This window comes from Schistocerca americana, chromosome X, assembly GCF_021461395.2.
Source record: "Schistocerca americana isolate TAMUIC-IGC-003095 chromosome X, iqSchAmer2.1, whole genome shotgun sequence".
In the NCBI taxonomy this organism is placed as follows: Eukaryota; Metazoa; Arthropoda; class Insecta; order Orthoptera; family Acrididae; genus Schistocerca; species Schistocerca americana.
Window position 1 is genome coordinate 516410159 of NC_060130.1, and position 22038 is coordinate 516432196.

The window sequence follows — 22038 nt, forward strand, 5'->3', positions numbered from 1 at the left end:
AATTTTTTCGAAAGAATTATTTCTCAGCACAACCTGCCCTGCAAAATTCTTACAAGATTTTCAGATGATTTCCGGTCACCCTGTATAGGTGGCAATATATCTGACGCTGCCTGGAGTAAACAGAATGCCAAATGCGTAGTGGAAATAGCAAGAAAAGGATTTCTGGGAAAGTAAAATACTTAAAAATCTAACATAAATTTAAGTGTACGGAAGTTTTTTTCCTAAAAGTATCTGTCTGGAGTGTAGCTTCGGATGGATTTGAAGCATAGACTATTAGGAGTGTAGACAGAAGTGAATGGAATCTTCTGAAATGTGGTGCTACAGAAGAATACTACAGATTAGAATGGTAGAAGGATTAACTAATGAAGAAGTATTGAATCGAACTGGGGAGGAAAGAACGTTATGTCTCAACAAATGAGGGGTATGAGGCGAATTGTAGATGGAGACCTAGACTTAACTACAGAAAATAGGTTCAAGTGGACATAAATTACAGTAGCTATCGAGGATGAAGAGGCTTTCAAAGGATAGAATAGCACGGAGAGGTACAGCAAACCAGTCTTTAGACTATAGAACACAAAACTAGCTTTGTTACTGCACTTTTTTCTAGCATGTTGACGTTTTTATTCCTAGTGCACGAACTAGCAGTTTTTTGACCCAAAATTTCTTATTTGTCCCTCACGGCGAGCGCTTTAGTAGAGGTATGTCTGTAGCTCTTTGAGACTTCAGTATGAGTGCAGTGTTACATACAGTTTCGATGTAACGTAGAAAATTGTTACGAAATACAGAGAGATTCCCAATGATCAGTGCTTCTTTCAAAACAGCCAAACGACTCTCAATGCAATGAGGTAACAGAAGTCATGGATACCTTCTAATATCATGTCGGACCTCCTTTTGCGCGACTTAGTACAGCAACTTGACGGGGCATGGACTTAAGAAATCGTTGGAAGCCTCCTGGAGAAATATTGAGCCATGTGCCTCTATAGCCACCATTAATTGAGAAAGTGCTGCCAGTGCAGGATTTTGTGCATGAACTAACCTCTCGATGATGTCCCACAAATATTCTGTGGGCGTTCTTGGTGGCCAAATCATTCGCTCGAATTGTCCAAAACGTTCTTCAAACCAGTTGCGAACAATTGTCGCCTGGTGACACGTTTGGGAACATGGAGTCCACGAATGGCTGCCAATGGTCTCCAAGTAGCAGAGCATAACCATTTCCAGTCAATGATCTGTGCAGTTGGACCCGAGAACCCAGTCCATTCCACGTAAACGCAGCCCAAACCATTATGCCCTGTTTACAACTTGAGTTCATAGCTTCGTGGGGTCTGTGCCACATTCTAACCCTACCATCAGCTGTTACCAACTGAAACTGTGACTCATCTGACCAGGCCACGGTGTTCCAGTCGTCTATCGTTCAACCGATATTGTCATGAGCCGAGAATAGGTGCTGCTGGGGATGTCGTCCTGTTAGCAAAGGCAATCGCGTCGGTTGTCTGCTGCCATAGTCTATTAACGACGAATTTCAGCGCACTGTGCTAACAGATACGTTCGTTGTACATCCCACATGGATTTTTGCAGGTATTTCACGGAGTGGTGCTAATCTGTTGGCACTGAAAACCCTATGCAAACGCCACTGCTCTAGGTCGTTAAGTGAAGGCTGTCGGCCAATGCCCGAAAACTGGTTTTCTCGGCATACTATTGACATCGTGGATCTCGGAATATTGAATCCTCTAACGATTTCCAAAATGGAAATGGCCCATGCGTCTAGCTACAACGACCATTCAGAGTTCAAATTCTGTTAATTCCCGCCTTACGGTCATAATCACGTCGGAAACCTTTTCGCATGAATCACCTTGAGTAAAAATGACAGCTCCGTAAATGCAGTCCTTTTACATTGTGTACGCAATACTATCGTATCTGTATATGTGCATATCTCCTGTTCCACCGCACCGAGAGAGGTGGCGCAGTGGTTAGACACTGGACTCGCATTCGGGAGGACGACGGTTCAATCCCGCGTCCGGCCATCCAGATTTGGGTTTTCCGTGATTTCCCTAAATCACTCCAGGCAAATGCCGGGATGGTTCCTCTGAAAGGGCACGGCCGACGTCCTTCCCCATCCTTCCCTAATCCGATGAGACCGATGACCACGCTGTCTGGTCTCCTTCCCCAAACAACCAACCAACCTGTTCCACGACTTTTACACGTCAGCGTATAAGCAAACACAGTCTGACGCACATAGACAGATGACAGGATTAATTGCATCATAATGATGCCAGACTGGCATTCATTAGAATAATTCTCAGAAAGTGTGATGTATAAAGAAAGTACGTTTCTTCTAAAACTCTCCTCCGGTCCATTCTTGTACATTATTCCTCCGTCACATCACCGCTCTCGCAGTGACTGCTGACGACAATCGTAACTTAGCTTACCATCGACACGTCGTCGTTGACTGCAATATGGAAGACGTTACCAGTTCAGTAAATAACGAAACAAGCGATTTCGTCCCAGCGTGGCCGGCAGCAAAGGCACAACCGGAGCTGTCAAGTGCGCCCATTACGCTCTCATTACGCATTCCGAAGAAATAAAGATGTCTGGCGATAACAAGGAGAGACGCCTACCCCACAAGCGCTTGTGTGCTTAATGTTGAGGGAATACTAATTACTGGCCCGCGCTGCGGTGCCCGGGCCGTGCGCGATAGCTATCGTGGCCACAGATCCGGTAGGAACATTTGTACTCGCCGCAATCTGGGGTTGCGGATCAAAGTCAATATTTCGACCCGCACAACAATAAAAATTCTCACGTGCGAGCGGCTCACTGAGGCACCACGGAAGCCGCGTACACGCAAAAAGTAGCTAATGAACTTCGATTTTTCCCGTACGAAGAACTCGTTTCCTCTTCAATCGATCATATCTAAACTGTGTCGAAGTTAACACTCCAAACAACTTTTCATGAAGCAACAGGGGATAATAGCCTCATTCAGCAGGCGTTTGCTCGTTAATGGATCAATTTTAAGCTTTATAATTAGCTACGATTCTCTCGGTAAACACCTCGGCCTTAGACCCGAGCCGACAGTCGGCACGGGACGCCTGGGCGGCTTATACGCTCGTAAATTTTCGTTTCGCGAACGGCAACTGGATTATCTAACAGTAACGTTTATTGCTGTTTGGTCCTCGGCGTAAGCACTTTAGATAACTTAGACGTGATACGTTGGAGAATGTAGCGTCTTGTAATCACATCTCGCAGCTTTAATTACGGACAGAGAAATAAAAATTTACAGTCTGGTTTTCGTGACACCACGGCACTCATTCTGTAGCCTTCGACTAGACTTTCGTCTGGGTGCGAACGCCGTCCATTTTAATACTAGAAGTGTTTGCAGGCGACAGATACTGCTTTGTTACTGACATAGCTGACTCCAGGATTTCTTCTCTTGAAACAGGAAAGAAACGCAGAACTGCACTGGACAGCAACTTCTTATGTTTTTCCAGAATAGTCTGGCATCGACGTATCGGACATCTTGTACATCTTTAATCAGTATCGTAGGTTCGATAGCCCTGCTAATGAGATACTGTGTCGAGTCAAAGTTGGGATACATAATACTTTGAAAAGGATTCCACGAAAAAAGATCAAGAGTTTCAACTTCCGTGAATATCAAAGTCATTAAAGATGGACACAAGCTCTGAAGGGACAGCCGCGCGGAGTGGCCGCGCGGTTTGTGGCGTCCTGTCACGGACTGCGCGGCCCCTCGCGTGGGAGGTTCGACTCCTCCCTCGGGCATGGGTGTCTGCGTTGTTCTTAGCATAAGTTAGTTTAAGTTAGTTTAAATAGTGTGCAAGTCCAGGGACCGATGACCTATGCCGTTTGGTCCCTTAGGAATTCACACTCATTTGAATATTTTTTTTCGGAAGGGGCAAGGAAGGGGAAAGAAATCATCAATTTTCTTATTTAAGGAACGGACAACCTAAATCAGGATCCCTGAAAGTATAGCCTGACGATTACTTTCTTTCTGTAGCGTCATACGTCCGTTAACCAAGATCAGAAAATGTTTGTTACGTTTTGTACTAGCGGAGGCGAAGAGCAGAAAAGGAGAGAATATATGTCTACCTGGTGGGGTCCTTCTCGAGATGTGCACTTTCTGATTCTTCGGTTGTATATCGGACGTTACCGGCACGAAATGACGACGATCCACCTTCCATTACCGAGGTGTAGAGCCCGTTGCTGCTTCTCAGGCCGTCACAATAAAACACAAGTGTCAGGTCCACCAGTGCCCCACTGTGGTGGTGCACCAGTGGGTGAAATGTGTCATGAAATATTTCATTATCTTCTACACAACTCAATTAGGACATCGTTCATACAATATTTCAGAAGTTATGTCGCCCCTATCAATTTGTGCTTTCATAATTCTCTTAGACCAACGAATTACATGTGTCATTGTCACATTTGTAAAGCATGCAGAAATCCCATTTTAAATTTCGTGTGATGGAGGATGTTGTAGTTGCCTGTTAAGGCAGAATTTTATTTTACCTTTCCTTACAGTCATGTGCCGCATCAAAAAATACTAGTTTTCATACCAGAATTTTACATTTTATTTATACATGATGTGCTCTGCGTTAAAAGTGCAAGCATTTCTACTGAAGTGGTGTTTCTTCTACTGTTTTATATGATGGTATAATTGCATTAACAATGTGTGCGTTGTCATCTAACTCAAGCATCTTTTGCACGGACAAATAGTATATGCAGAAGCTCCTTATATCCTCACAAAAAAATTGTTCCTAATATGGTTGTTTTTTTCTGTGCTTGATGTCAGCAGAGTTTTTAAAAGAGACGTTGCATGTTTCTGAGTGGCATTGACTACGCTACTTACGACCGCTGTTTGCTGCAACAGGAAAACTTAGCTCAATTTATTTTGAAGCTTTCAAAAATGTTTCAAATGGCTCTAAACACTATGGGACTTAACATCTGAGATCATCAGTCCCCTAGACTTAGAACTACTTAAACTTAACTAACCTAAGGACATCACACACATCCATGCCCGAGGCAGGATTCTAGCCTACGACCGCAGCAGCAGCGCGGTTCCGGACAGGAGCACCTAGAACCGCTCGGCCACAGCGGCCGGGGTTTGAAGCATTATTTTATATTTTTGAAGCTATTGTCATAAGAATGAAGATTAGGGTTTAATGTATCGTCGACGAGGAGGTCATTAGAGACCGAGCACAAACTCGTACCGGGGAATCGGCCGCGCTCTTTTGTGGGAAATAACGGAAAATCTTAATGTGGATAATCGAACAGGGATTTCAGCCGCCTTCCTCCCTAACACGAGGTCAATGCATTTCAGCTGCGTCACCTTGTCCGATGCAATTGCCTTGATTGTGAATTACATTGGTTCCTATGATCAACTCCCATCTACAACGAACCATTTAACTGCGCTCAATTTTATTACGTGATATGGATCACTAGCGCCTGTTAATTTCCCCGTGTGTCGCACCCCGTAATGTCATCATGTTCAGTGTAGAGGGATTTCGCTGTCATGATGTGATTTCGTGTGCAAACAGGTAGCACATCAAGCCGCGACCACGGAAGCCTCAATCAAATCAGCTTTCCTTGTGATTTTCAACAGCTAGAAGTAGGTTCAGAGTATGGCATAGCAGTGCGACTCCAGAAATATTTTGGAACCAATTACACATCGGTTTCTTTTCAATTGTTCGTATAATTCTAAGGAGTTTTTACACGCAAACAAATTACAAAGGATAAACCTAACTCCTCCGACAAACTTTCGGAGGACAAAATTTCGGAGGTTGTTCGTCCATATTTCTTAGTATTTTGGCGTAAGAGACCCATGGTCTCCCGCAGCTCAACACCAGCTTTACATCTAAGCTTGTTTTAGCTGTGGCGCCTAAACTTGGCAGTGATGTAATTTTGCAGCCAGGCTGAATGCAGTTATCTAAAATTAAACTGTAACAACAATATTTAAAGATATTGCCCTATTCCACAGATTTGGCTCCCACTAAGATATTTGATTTGTCAAATGTTTCGGAGTAAATTCAGGTATTCAGGCAGAAGAGATCAGAATTCTACTCTCGACTTTAAGAAATAACTAAATGTGGAGAACATGAACATAGTTCAGCAACATTGTAGTACTATGTACAGTGAAGCAACAGTTCGGAGTGTGTTACTGTTTATATCAGGATGATAGTGCACCTGTCATAAATCAGCATCTTGTGGCCAAGCGGTTCTAGGCGCTACGGTTTGGAACTGCGCGACTGCTACGGTCGGAGGTTCGAATCCTGCCTCGGGCATGGATGTGTGTAATGTCCTTAGGTTAGTTAGGTTTAAGAAGTTCTAAGTTCTTGGGGACTGATGACCTCAGATGTTGAGTCTCATAGTGCTCAGAGCCATTTGAACCATAAATCAGCATCTGCAAGGCAGTGGTTTGTTTACAGTAGTGCTGAAACGAACTTGCCTGGGTCCAATAGAAAACTTTTCGGAAGAGTCAGAATGTCGACATTACTGCAGACACCTTGTGTCAAACATCGGTACTTTCTTTAGTTCCAGCTCTTGAGAAAGAGTGGGCTGCCACTCCTGCACAGACATTCAACGACCTCATTGAGTGTCCCGAGCACAGTTCAAGCTGCCAGAAAGGCGAAAGGTGGTCACACCCCACTTTAATATTCACTAATATCCATTAATAACTGTCCAGATACTTTTGATCAGTTAGTGTATGTTAGACTGATATCCTCAAATACTAACGGCAATGACAACGGCATTCGTAGTACTCGCCAACACGGAAAATATTCCAACAGCGTGCGGCACCTTTCAATGTCAATGAATAAAATGGTCTTTAGGTTAACATCGAGTACAAATAATAGTGAAACATGTCCCATTAATAGTAAATAAATCGAAATTTTTGACAAGGTAGTCATAAGGTTTTTCAGATTGTATGCTCTCAATGAGGATTCTCTCAGTAGGCTGGCTTATGAAAACAGCATTAAACGAACCAGGTTCATTCCTGATCGCCTCTGGATAGCTTTTTTAAGTCTGTGTAGACTTCTCTGGGTACCGGCTACACCAGTTCACAAGTTATACAACTTAAACTACATTAATTAGGGTCATGAACGTTATTGTCTTGAACGAAACAGTAGAGAAGAATGAACATTTGCAAACAGGGTCTAGCAACGAAAGGTCTCTGTTAATTTCTACGACACAGCAAACGTTCCGACAAATGCTACAACTGCTACCTATGCAACCCCTGCGTTCTCATCACAAAAACGAAACAGGGCCGATTTTGCAAATCCTTACGGCATGAAAGCAGTGAAGTAATGAGTTGTCTATGAGCCGCCCTATGCAGGAAATTTGCTGTTAAGCAGTGAGCGGACGGTACCTTTAGCCCATTTGCAAGTTGCGAGGCTCTCGGGGTTTTTGTCGTGAACGCCGTATTCAAAGCGCGCCTCCGGGTCAGCAGGATCGGGAGTCATGGATTACGGTCCAGATGGCAGCCTCACAGTCTTTTCGCCTCGCTCCTTGCTTTTTGCGATCACTTTGAACAGGAGTGCCCCATTGGCAAAGCTCGCCGCCACCAGCGACAAGAAAACGTATCTGCAGCGCCGTTTATAGAATCAGACGACGGCCTTAGAGGCAAGTCCTGCATCCGCCAGTCTCGAAATCTTACGTAAATCTGAATTTCATTTGGCTTCTGCTCGTTCTGCTGATTATTCTCCTTTTTATTTAAGTTTCTAGAAAACCTCACAAAAATGTTTGAATATCATGATCAACATCGAGAATCAGTCTCCAAGTATCTCAGAACAGGTCTTCCCATCTTTTTCCTGGTCTTCCTCAATTACGTTTCCCGTCGAATTGTAATACTACATTATTTTTTGGTACCTGTTATTGTCCATTCTTTTAACATGATCTAACCATTTTACACTACTGGCGATTAAAATTGCTACACCACGAAAATGACGAGCTATAGACGCGAAATTTAACCGAAAGGAAGAAGATGCTGTGATATGAAAATGATTAGCTTTTCAGAGCATTCACAAAAGGTTGGCGCCGGTGGCGACACCTACAACGTGCTGACATGACGAAAGTTTCCAACCGATTTCTCATACACAAACAGCAGTCGACCGGCGTTGCCTGGTGACACGTTCTTGTAATGCCTCGTGTAAGGAGGAGAAATACGTACCATCACGTTTCCGACTTTGATAAAGGTCGGATTGTAGCCTATCGCGGCTGCGGTTTATCGTATCGCAACATTTATACTCGCGTTGGTCGAGATCCAATGATTGTTAGCAGAATATGGAATCGGTGGGTTCAGGAGGGTAATACGGAACGCCGTTCTGGATCCCAACGGCCTCGTATCGCTAACAGTCGAGATGACAGGCGTCTTATCCGCATGGCTGTAACGGATGGTGTAGCCACTTCTCGATCCCTGAGTCAACAGATGGGGACATTTGCAAGACAATAACCATCTGCACGAACAGTACGAGGCCGTTTGCAGCAGCATGGACTATCAGCTCGGTGACCATGGCTGAGGTTAACCTTGACGCAGTATCACAGACAGGAGCACCTGCGATGGTGTACTCAACGACGAACCTGGGTGCACGAATGGCAAAACGTCATTTTTTCGGATGGATCCAGGTTCTGTTTACAGCATCATGATGGTCGCATCCGTGTTTGGCAACATTGCGGTTAACGCACATTGGAAGCGTGTATTCGTCATCGCCATACTGGCATATCACCCGGCGTGATGGTATGGGGTGCCATTGGTTACACGTCTCGGTCACCTCTTGTTCTCATTGACGGCACTTTGAACAGTGGACGTTACATTTCAGATGTGTTACGACGCGTGGCTCTAAACTTCATTCGATCCCTGCGAAACCCTACATTTCAGCAGGATAATGCACGACCGCATGTTGCAGGTCCTGTACGGGCCTTTATGGATACAGAAAATGTTCGACTGCTGCCCTGGCCAGCACATTCTCCATATCTCTCACCAACTGAGAACGTCTGGTCAACGGTGGCCGAACAATTGGCTCGTCACAATACGCCAGTCACTACTCTTAATGAACTGTGGTATCGTGTTGAAGCTGCGTGGGCAGCTGTACCTGTACGCGCCATCCAAGCTCTGTTTGACTCCAGGAGTATCAAGGCCGTTATTACGGCTAGAGGTGGCTGTTCTGGGTACTGATTTCTCAGGATCTATGCACCCAAATTGCGTGAAAATGTAATCACATGTTAGTTCTAGTATAATATATTTGTCCAATGAATATGCGTTTATCATGTGCATTTCTTCTTGGTATAGCAATTTTAATGGCCAGTAGTGTATATGATATAATCAAATTTCTTCCAGTATTCCTCTTGCACTGAATATGAGTTTTATTACTCTATTTCGGATACGATCAGCTCTTTTGTATCAGAAGCATAATAAGAAGACCACACCCTAACCAATAAAACACCACTATACCGTGACACTACCTCCTCCGTAGTTCAGTGTTGGGACTATGCATGACGGCAAGTAACGTTCTCCAGGTATTCGCCAAATCTGAACCCTTCCATAGAATTGCTACACTGTACAGAGTGAGTCGTCACTCCAAAGCACTCATTTCCAGTTGCGTCTAGTGGTGTCGCTCTTTGCACCGTCCCATATGTCGCATAGCACTGACTATAGAAATCTGTCGCTTATGAGCTCGACCATAGTATCCCATTCTTTTTAACTCCTTACGCACAGTCATTTTGCTTGCTGTATTCTAGCAAGTGAGTCCTTCAGCCGATTTCGTGCGATTTTTCTCAACCCCCCATTGCAATGCTCAATGATCCCTGTCTGTCAGTGCTGCGGTGATCCTGATCTTGGTTTAGCTGTTGTTGTTACTTCGCTTTTCTACTTCACAGTAACATCGCCTCCAGTTGACGTGGCAGCTTTAGAAGGGTTGAAATGTCCCCAATGGATTTTTTACTCAGGTGACATTAAAAGAGCGGTCCACGTTCGACGTTACTGAGTTCTCCTGACGGACACATTCTGCTGTTACTCCTTCCCTACTGACAGCACAATACTCCCCGCTTCCTTTTATGGTGGCAACTCCGTCTCTCGTGACATTAATGGTCAATTCCTCGTTACATAGGTGTGTCTGGGTACTTTTGATCAGACAGTCGATATTGCCAAACATACGCGTCTTGTAGATCTGAAATAAGAAAATCACCAAATGGATCAATGTACCAGGTATTATTTTTATTACTAATATTTTATTACTGTTAGCTGTGGTAAAAACAATAACGAATAAAAATATCAGGATTACGATGTTCGCCTGCAATCTCTGGGTAGAGCGCGTCGACACTGAGCAGGAGAGAAAAGTTATTCTTTATACACCTTGCCTGTAATAAACTTCTCATCTTCTGCTCATGATCCATATGTGAGATATTTGATGGTGAAAGCATAACCGCTTCTTTAAATTCATCCAGCAGGATTTGGGGAGTAAAACATCGCGTTTGTCCTACAAATCACGACTTTAGTTCTCCTAGTATCTCCGTTTCACTTTCGTATGGACGTTACTGATCTTTTATAATCCTAGCAGAGCGACTCTGAATTCGTTCGTTTCTGCCCTCAATCGTACTTGAGAACTGTACCAAATGATCGAACAGTATTTTGATGTGCCATTTCCTTTATTCACCCATTTTTCAGAAACCTTTCAACAAATGTAACTAGCCATTTTACATATTCATCACATTTAGCATTGCTTTTTAGTACTACCCCTGAAGATTTAAGCTACGTGAAGTAATCGGCTGACAGCAGATTCTTTGTCTTTACTATAGACTATAGACAAGGTGTTAGTGGTACAAGTGCAGACATTTCTATTTGTGACTGACGACAGTGTTTACGTCATTTGCATACTATTAATTATAGCTATTAGGAATAGTGATGGCGTTATTAAGAGTAGTATATTTTTATGTTGGTTGAAACGTTCATGTACATATGGCAAGAGCAAGCCATTGTTGACAGGTGTTGAAGCGTGAAGGTGTGCATACCATACGGTTAGTCTATACTGACAGGTATAATCAGGATACAGCCACAGAGGAAACATCAGGCAGTAAATTATGTGACATGTTTATGGGAAGACAGTTCGATGCAGAGAGTAAACAAGCAACACGTTGATGTCTGTACATATTAAGCTACCACATATAAAAATATCTGCACTTATACCAGTTACAGCCTGTATGTACATTTAAAAGAACGTGTCATTAAGGACACAGAGTAAAAATTTCGTACAACTTTCTCTGCATTTCCTTACGATCGTCCGTCAACGATATTTCCCTGACAATGCTGCAGACTCTACATTGATAAATTGTTCTGTGTGCCGAGTTTTTATTAGGCTCCCTTATGACACTCCCGTAGTTACTTTGGTTCTGCTGAGCATTCGCCGTCCAGTATAACGTACTGGCTTTTGCTACGTCAGAAATTCATCAGCGACGCATGTCCCTGAGGATATTCCATACGATCGTATCTTGGTTATCAGGCGACTTCTCGACAGTTTAAGAACGTTGTCTTTAAACGTGTTGAGGTCTCACTGTTCGTATGCTTAAAATGCCATTGTTTTCTTTTACTCCTCCCTATTTTCCATCCTATTATTATTTTACCTTTTCTTTCCACTGCTGTTCGCAACGCGTAATTCCTTCCTTATTATACCATGTCTCGAGCACAGATCCTATCAAGAATTATTGTGCGTAGCTTTTCAGTGAAACAAGGCATTGTATTTTCGACTTCAACTACACCATATGAATGGAACTTGCTTTATATTGTGGATATGGCGCTGAACTTTCACAAATGGTAATAAAAAGTCGGAGAAAATGCGCGCCACTTCCCGTTTCTCCGCCTGTAGAAGACCATTCCCGTTAATTATAAATGCTTATAAAATTCTGGGGAAGTGTATGTGTGTATGTGAAACGCCGTATACACGGGGTAGTGTAAGACAAAGTCTGTACTGCAGTTCGTCTATTTTTAAGCGATGTCTTCTTAGATGCTGTATGGTACGTAAACTTCATCTCCAGTGCGGCATACACACCACAGAAACAGACACATACTCTCTCACACACACACACACACACACACACACACACACACACACACACACACACAGAGAGAGAGAGAGAGAGAGAGAGAGAGAGAGAGAGAGAGAGAGAGAGAGATGATAACTATTCCTGCTATCTCGAATAAATGTATGACTCCGCAAATTCCGTGTTTACAGTTGATTTAATTTAGTCATTTTCCTTCCAAAAAATTTCGATAACTTGCATAAGTGTTTTCATCAGGTGTCGAGCGCGGATTTCGTTACTCGCTCTTGGAACTCCAACTAAATTATGAACCGGATACGCTGTGTGCTATCCTGTCGATTGTTTACTGACACCGCCAATGAATAAAATATTTTCATAGAAATTTATGGCGAAACAAACGCTATGTGGAATGCTGCTTCATCTGTGCGAATTAAATGAAACGACAAGAATCTAGTTTTCTCGTACAAGCGCCGAATTTATGGGACAGTATAACAAAGGAATCAATCGTAATAAGAGTGGCAGATAGTTTAATTAGCGGGAATGGAGGTTTATCTTAAAGAAAAAGTGGAACCATAACCTCAAATCGTTTAAATTATGCTGGAAAACTTATCAGTTCACTCATTATTGCATTTTTACTGTTTAGCATAGTTTTGATGGTTCTTACGTGTTGCGAGTTTATTTCAGTCTTTGATAGCATCGATCAGCTCGCAGCCTGCCCCCTACAACTTTTATAAGGAGTCCAACGAGCGAGCCACGAAATCTGCGCTCTATGTAACAACGGAAGTTGTCGATATACGTATCGTGGGAGGATTATGGCGCTTTTAAATAGGCGGTCGTTATAAAGTTTTAATTAACATCTCGAAAAATTTAAAATTGCGTTATTTGCTTTTCGTTTTTTGCAAGTACATGTCTGCAGCCCTGGTAGCTGTGGAAACCAACGCGCCACAAGACTGCGGCACGTCGCTAGATTAGCCCAATCAAAAACGCTCAGCCTATTGGTCGAGTGGTGTAAAACGAAAACTCCTTCCACAGGCTCTGCTGACCCACGCCGTGTCATTCCTGCCAGTGGCGTCACTGGATGCGGTAAGGAGGGGGTCAGCACGCCGATCTCCAACCCCGTTGTAAGCTTTCGTGACGTGGAGCCTCGACTACTCGGGCAAGTAGTTCCTCAATTGGCAACTCGTTCCAGTCCTCTCTCCAGGACACCGGGAACTGAACCCGGATCCTCCGCTTGGTAGTCAGCCAGTCTATGGAGACGGACTGACCAACTGGAGTATCGTGCGGTAATTTGTTTGAGGCAGGAGTGGAAATATAGCAACTGTGTAGGCTAACCCACCGAGCTAAAGGAGTAACTTATAATGGATTTGCGCGACACTGCTGCAATACTACCGCTTCTGAGGAAAACAAATTACTTCGCGATATTCCACTTTATAGTGATATGTGCCATTTTGTTTCGGCTCGTTTAGTGGTGTGCTATAGGACTCCGGTGCGCTGATTTCATAGCGCGCCTGGACTGCAAAGTTGGAAAGTTGCAAGTTCTTATGGGAACAAACTGCTGAGGTCATCGGTCTCTAAGCTTACACACTACTTAATCTAGCTTACACTAAGGACAACACACACACTCGTGCCCGAGGGAGGACTCGCACATCCGACGGGGCAAGCCGCGTGAACCGTGACAAGACTCCGCAGACCGCGCGGCTACCCCGCCCTGGACTGCGGATATGAACCTGCAGACGAACAAATAATCCATAACACAACTTTATTTTTCAATGTGATGATTAAAATTTTATTAATATCATTGTAGAAACAAAGAAACTTGGAACTCTTCACGTATGTGAATGATCAGTGTCCCAAACCCAATAAATACTTATACTTGTGTTCCAAGAATTAAAGTTCTCATGCGAAATTTGAATTAGGAGCAATTAATCAGGTATCTGAACGAACGACACAGAGGACCCCGTTAGTAAATAGTTATAACACGATATTGTTTAGTGGCGCGCCGGCGCCTCGTTAGCAAACAAAGAGCGGCGGCGCTGTGGTGCGTCGAGACTAATGAACGAGATTGTCCGGCAGTCAGCGCGCCAGCAACACCTCTCATATCCTCCACCTTCTCCGCGCGCAGTGCTGCCACAACTCGTAACGAATCAATAACTCCCGGTCTGCAGCGAGCTATCGCGATGGCGACCGCGTCGCCCTTCGGTCGATAATGTCCAATGCCAGAATTCCGTCCGTCACCGACGAACTGTCGACTTTGTAGTGTTCTTTTTCACTCTCCCTCAGCTCTCTGGGACCTGGATGGCGTCTCAGGATACATTCGCAGAGCTCATGTGACAAAACATTGGTTACCCACATAAAAGAGCACACTGGTCTTCGAGCAAGTTGTAGGATTGGTAGCAGGCTGTCATGGCAGGGATGTGCTGTCTACATACCAATTGGTTGTTTGGAATCAGTGCAATGAGATGCGTCTACGTGGAGACGTGACAGAGTAATAGAAATGAGGTATCGTGTTTGGATACACACATGAGCACACTATGAATGAAGCTGCGCAATTTGTTGGTGAATGAGTGTGGACTGTTGAATGTGTCTACAAGGAATGATGCAACATTTGAAGTCATGTAATGCAGCGTAAGTACAGTAGTCCAACAAAGTTCCTAACTGGAGACGAGTATCACGGTTTGTCAGTGACAGTCGTTTCCACACGTGACAGAAATTGGTGCTGTAAGTGAATAATCACTTTCTGAGGAACTACAGGTAGTCGACATTTGCAGACGGGTATCTCCGAAAACGTCATTGTTCACTGTGGCACATAAGGTTTCACGTGTTCAGTGGGCCGGAAAACACAGACACTGGACAGCAACTGTCTGAGAGCGCGCACTGTGGTCCGACGAGTCGCCATGTTGCACCTTTTCAAATGAAGCAACGTGGCCAGTGGCCAGTGTACCGATGGCCCAATGAGGCATTTATCCAACAGTGTGTGAAGGGTGTTACTCTGGACGCAGGTGATTCTGCAATGTTTTGAAGATGTTTTATCATTCTACAAACTGAACTTGGTGAGATACAAGGTGGTTACAGATAGTCTGAAAAACTTGTAAGGGTGTTGCAGAGTAGTTTGTGTTGAGAAATAATGTCAAGAAAAAATTCGATACGCACCGCCGTTATTTTCACAGCGTAGATGATTGCGCAGGAGACTGTTCAGCCTTTCGCTCTGTTTCGATTCTTACTAACGTCCCACGTCCAACATCTATATTACTCTCTTGTTCGGTTTTAGGAAACCAAAAGAAGAACACTTTTGGTGACATCGTCTCTGGTGGGCCGCGTGAATTTCAGGTCGCAACGATTTGATTGGCTAACTTCAATGCTAATTGACTTGGAAACGACGCATCATATGGGACTTTTTCCTTGACAAGTATTTCTCCTTACAGGCTTTCTAGATTGTTTCTGACTACCCCGTAGATTGCCGTGAACATGAATCAGGATGAAACTTCCTGGCAGATTAAAACTGTGCCGGTCCGAGACTCGTCTCGGTCCGGCACACAGTTTTAATCTGCCAGGAAGTTTCACATCAGCGCACACTCCGCTGCAGAGTGAAAATCTCCTTCTGGATGAATGAGGATGTTTATTTCGACCTTTTCCGTGGCCATATATTGTCCTTTATTTTATATTTTGGTGAGGAATGTAAGTCTTCAACGATGAAAACAGCCATTGTCACAGGAATGTATGTATACGTTCCTGGCTTGAACTCTCAGGCAACATTTCGCACATCGGCTGGTGCGCTATAATCATCCGATCTTAATCTACTACAATGTTTGTGGCTATTTGGAACAGCGGTATAACATCACCATATTGTGGTAGTTTTACAGGATCTAATACTCAATGAAATTCTTAACCTGGGTGTAGCATACCTGAAGAAACTTTTGAAAATTGACACCAATATCAAAGATAGAAATAATGTTACCCTGAATTATAGTCATATCTCCTGGAAGTAACTAATTTTTCGTCCGCTATGCTAATATCGCTGATGTCGCCTCAGTACATCATGCTCAGTGCGGAGAAATTATCATGTTTGGAAACAGCCTTGTGCATGCCGAAAAGGAGGTGTCATCTGTTTACGCTACGTAGAAATGGTATACGAGGGCTATTTTTTTCCGAGGTGCGATCGGTCGAAAAATGGAAGCCATGCTGAAATACAAAAACGTTTTTTATTTTCAACATTTAGCTACTCCTTCCCGCTCCTCTCCGACTTAGGTATCTGTCGCACTGTGGTACCAACTTTCCAATACCGTCGTCATAGAAGACAGCTGTCTGCAGCTCGTTTGTGCTAATGTGCTGTTCTCATAGCCAGCTTTTCATCTGAGCAAAGACATGAAAATCAAAGAGAGCGAAGTCCGGGTTATGATCAAACACTTCCCACCGAAACGGGAGCAGGAGCGACTTTGTTGCAGCTGCGGTGTGCTGCCGAGCATTGTCATGGAGAAAGACAGTGCGTGATGTCAACATTTCTATTTGTTTCTTCCGAATTGCCCTTCGCAGACGATCTTCTAGAAGTGTCTGATCCACACACTGAACAAAAACATCAGCTGGCAATCACTTCCTTCCCTGATCGCCTGCATCATTGACGCACTTTGGTGTCACTTATGACACTTCCGTTATGTGGGTTGTATGGAAATCAGGCGGAACCCCTCAGCTTGAAGGAATCGAATGACAACACGCACTTCACACTTGGTGGGAGACTATTGTTTTAGGTATCTTTACATGCTCACTGTGCACTCATAAATGAAACCTGCAATGTGACGCGATCAACGGGCATGCTAGAGGCACTGCGAAAGACATCTGCGCAAAGCTTCATCGGATTTAAGTCAGCGGCTACTCGGAGATTGAAAAAAAATAGCTCTCATGTAGTATTAGAAACTCCACGGTTGGTTTGCTAAAGATGCTGTTGTGTACAGAGAAGTTGTACCGCCCAAAAATTCTAACGATATTCAGCAAAAAAGGAAGAGGATCGGCGGCTAGCTTGTGCGTAAATAGGTGGAAAGAGCCAGCATTGTTTCCTTACTAGCGATCAGTCATTGGAAGCAGTCAAGACCAAAAAAATCTGAGGGTGCACGTCCAGACTGATTTCAGTAAGAATAATGACATTGCAAACTGTATGTAATGCAGAACTGTAGAGTGACATTCATTGGAAGAATCCAAACTAGATGTGTTACAGGACGTTTAAAACATTTATCAAATTTCATAAGAGGATATTTTCTACTTGACTGAAAAGAGAAACTTGATGTAAATTCTAACTGAAGAGTAGGAATACGAAGTTTTCATTTTCAAAAGGACCATACGATTTTTAAGGATACATCTTTTGCATGCATGCACATAACCATTAGTATATTTTTCATATCTACTTTGAGGATCTCAGCTTTCATTTACCTTTTACAGATGTGCAACGTGCCCACCACCAGTTGCATGACAAAAATCCAGATAACAGTAAATTTTGTCACATTTTTTTTTTGCGAGCATGTCCAGAGTTACTGCGTTCACAGCTGTTGCCATGCAGTATCACAGTTCACCCAATATTGTTGGGAAGGGAGGCAGATCGACAGAGACTTCCACAACCCCCCCCCCCCCCCAAAAAAAAAAATACGTATACCATGTCACCAGGCAATCTTGGAAGCTAATTGTTGTGTACCAGGCCTAAAAGGTACCCAACAAATACCGTGAGAGGCTGCCACCACACAGGCCGACCATTCTCCTGGCACCAAGCAATAGCCTGCAGATGCCACCCACAAATCCAGATCTGCTTCCGCGGTACATCTGCCATTGTGTCTTATTCATCTGTCAGTAGTGTTGCCAGCCGCCAAAGAGAGCGCTAGCGCTGTCAGCCAGGGACAACATAGCTTCCGTCTAGTACTGGCAGACACGGAAATTCTTCCGTCGACAGGCAGGAAAGACGACGCGCCGCCTCCACTCACACGATTCCGGTCCTGCAGCCAGACAGTACTGTTCAAAAAGTTGTGTACGGTGGTGATTGTATCGACATCAGTAATGTGCGACGTTGAGTTTTTCGTGCTCATCATGAAGGAAATTATGGTGACAGAGTTCGGGGTAGACGACCGTGTGCTGCAACCGACTATACTCATCGGAATCGGGTTGATGCACTCATCGGAGAAAATCGTCGGATAACTCAAACTCAGTTTTCAGATAAGTGCAGTGTGTCACAAGAGTGTGTACAGGCCATCATTGCAGAACTGCGGCGCCGAAAACTGTGTGCACGGTGGATGTCTAGAATGCTCCCTCCTGTCAAGAAATAGGGGAGTTGGACATCTATCAACGATTTCTTTTGTGTTTTGAGCGTGAGGGTGATGGGTTCTCTAATAACGTAGTGACAGGTGATGAAAGCTGGGTTCACCATTTTCACAACGAAAACAAGAGAGCATCAGCGGAGTTGTTAGAGAACACTTTCGAAAACTTGACTTTGATAGTGACGAAGCGTGCAAGCAGAGGTGAGATGGCTGCGTCAACAAAGTCAAACATTTTACAGTGACAGTATCAACAAACTAGTCTCTCGTTAGAAGAAATATGTTCATCACCAGGGTGACTACGTTCAGAAATAAAAATGTAGACATGGAGAATAAAGATGTAGAAAGTTAATAAAGTTTGTTTCATTTAAAAAGCTTTAAGAGTTTTCACAAACGGAAATCGGACGCACTACATTTAAGCACACCCTCGTATTAGGTATAGGACATCAGGTGTGAAATACCAAACTGTTACCAAAAGGAAAGCAAACTCTGTATCATAAGTCTTAACAAATGTTGTTAATTACTTCCTATTTTGTTGTCACATTTCTGTTCTACTGTCACCCGATTTATCGATCCCTACCAGGAAGTACTGATAGAAGCCCTACGGAAGATCCAACGAATCAAGGGATTCGTCAAGGGATCGTTTAGTTATCACGAGAGCGTTACGGAGATGCTCAACCAACTCCACTGGAAGATGTTACAAGAGAGGCGTTGTGCGTCCGCTACGGTCGCAGGTTCGAATCCTGCCTCGGGCATGGATGTGTGTGATGTCCTTAGGTTAGTTAGGTTTAAGTAGTTCTAAGTTCTAGGGGACTGATGACCTTAGAAGTTTAGTCCCATAGTGCTCAGAGCCATTTGAACCAAAGAGGCGTTGTGTATCACCGAGACATTTACTATTGAAATTTCGAGAAAGCACTTTCCGAGAAGAGTGGGACAACACATTACTTCCCCCTACATACGTCTCGAGTGATGACCATGAGGGGAAAGTTCGAGAAATTAGAACCAATACAGAGGCTTACCGACAGTCATTCTTCCCACGCGCTGTTCGCGAGTGGAGCAGGTTTGGAGGCTCATTTAATTGTACAAAAAGTACCCTCCGCCACACACCATTAGGTGGCTTACAGAGTATGATGTAGACGTACATATTCAGGTCTTTTTCAAAAAAAAAAAAAAAGAACAGACTGTAAATATTTTCTCGGGGAACGGTGGAAAGCACACGAAGCTTTGAAGAGTCTCTCTCGTGCCCAACGATGGTATGTGTCTCCTCTGTTTCCAATAGTCTTGCCTTGTGGCAGTTCACTTCTCCTCTTAAATGGAACGTAGCCTAATCACTGCACGTCAAGTGTGAAAGAAAATTCTTATATCTCATTTCACGTCCACAACTCATTCACAAAACTCTACACGTTGTTGTTTGTCACCATCACGAAGACATTATAGCAATTGAACCCTCTATGGTTTGAAACACAAACGTCACCGCATAACATATCAGGCAAACACATGAGAAACGGCTAACTCTCGACTGGTTTGATGAGCAGGAAATCGTGGACGAAGTGTGAAACTCTGCTGAATGCACATTACATCTGCACCGTACTCTCGACGAAAATCGCGCCAAACCATTGTAACTGCATTGTGCCTATTGAAGCAGAGAACACAGAACGCCTTTTGTTGCTGTGTTATCGCCATTTTGACTCAACCAACCCACATCAGGTGAGCCAAGAAGACTTCAATCGGCAATCACATAAACCGACAACTTACAACTGGCGCCAAGATAAACTTTTAGTTTCGATGCGTAAGTTAAAATTTTCCCGAAGGAAAAGATACAGTCTTCCGAAGTTGGATGAATCCTCGATGGGGTACTATAACTTACTACTTCGTCGTTCTACTGAGTTTTGAGTACTGCTCGTGAGAGTGGCCCTTTTACTTAGTAGGGTTACGAGAGAAGGCAGTGAGCTGAGGATTCAAAGGAGTAGCTACACATTTTATCACCAGTTCGCTTAGGCAGCGTGAGAGACGCTAAGTCAGCTCCTCACCAATGCCTCCTAAGGAGCAATGTGTATCTCTGGGAGACTGTCTGTTCAAATTCCAGAAGCTCGGGTTTCAGCAAGAATATTGCTCCATCACACACACACACACACACACACATATATATATATATATATATATATATATATATATATATATATATATATATATATATATATATATAGCCCGCATCTCGTGGTCGTGCGGTAGCGTTCTCGCTTCCCACGCCCGGGTTCCCGGGTTCGATTCCCGGCGGGGTCAGGGATTTTCTCTGCCTCGTGATGGCTGGGTGTTGTGTGCTGTCCTTAGGTTAGTTAGGTTTAAGTAGTTCTAAGTTCTAGGGGACTTATGACCACAGCAGTTGAGTCCCATAGTGCTCAGAGCCATTTGAACCATTTGAACCATATATATATATATATATATATATATATATATATACACGAGGACATGGTGGTGCAATAGGAATGAAGATGCTACTACACATATGCCAATTTATTCTACATTCTAGCGCAGTAGCCAATTCGGTGATCGATATACTTTAATTTTCCGTGCTATTTTTCGGGTGTTTAGTACCAAAAGATGCGAAACAGTTCGTTACCAATAATGAGTGCCCCTTGAAGAAGCAGTTTCGCTTTCAGTTGCGTGAACACTGAACTCTTCGTTATTCTGCAGACCAGGTTTCACGCTCCATGTGCTCGCCATGCGCCATATAATACCACACAACGATTAATGTTCCCTTGTTGTGTAACTTATTATCTCCACACCACACTACGCTTTAAGGAAATGGCAAACAAAAGTGGTGGACTAATTTTTTTATTTTTCATTTGAATGCTAAGGGGCCGTGTTATTTCAATCACTCCTTTCCTCGTGCTCTGCATTCGTCCAGTGACTCACATTCGTTGGCCTGTCCGTGTCTTTTCTCTTTTAAGTTCTACTACTTTGCGGAAGCCATGGTGTTCTTGCAATATTTTCCTAAGTTGTTCGCGCTCCCAGATGTTTTCAGGCTGGTCTGCAGCTCACTTTCTATTTCATTCAACTACCCTCTCATTTTTTGCTTTCCCAAAGGCGAGTGAGTTAATTTTGTCGCATTCGTTTAGGTGTCACTCGTTGCTGTAGTCGTGCATCTCGTCGATTATTATTTTATATCCGTACCTTTTGAAATGATTACCATCTTTCGTGCATAGCTGACCGTGCGGCTTTATTTGGTATATATAGCGATGAAGTCAAGATAAGGTGGCAAATAAAGCTAATAAAATATTTTGTAACACGTAACAGTAATCCAACGATAGTATTACGTATGTCTGATTAACTAACACAAGGTGTCCGAGGAATCTTGCGACGAACTTCTGGGGGTCGTAGAAGGTGTCTTGAGGAATAAATCGAGAATAGGAACTCGTGTCCGGAAAAGTGATCCAACGACGCTTCAGAGCGCCAAAGTTATAGAAGCCGACGACTGCCACTAGGCTACGCCTTAGGCAGTAAACGTGACTTTGTACGCTGACGCACCATAGGTGGAACGTCTCGCAATGTTGTTTGTTAAGCAGTGATCGCGACTGCTTGCCAAGATAATCAGTGGAAAAGATGGAGCCAGCTGCTGCATAGACAGGCCTTGTCTCCTATCAATAAGATGCTCTGCTGCCTTGGTGTATAACGGTTTCGGGCACCGGTTTCCATCTGCAGTTTATTTTTCTGCGGT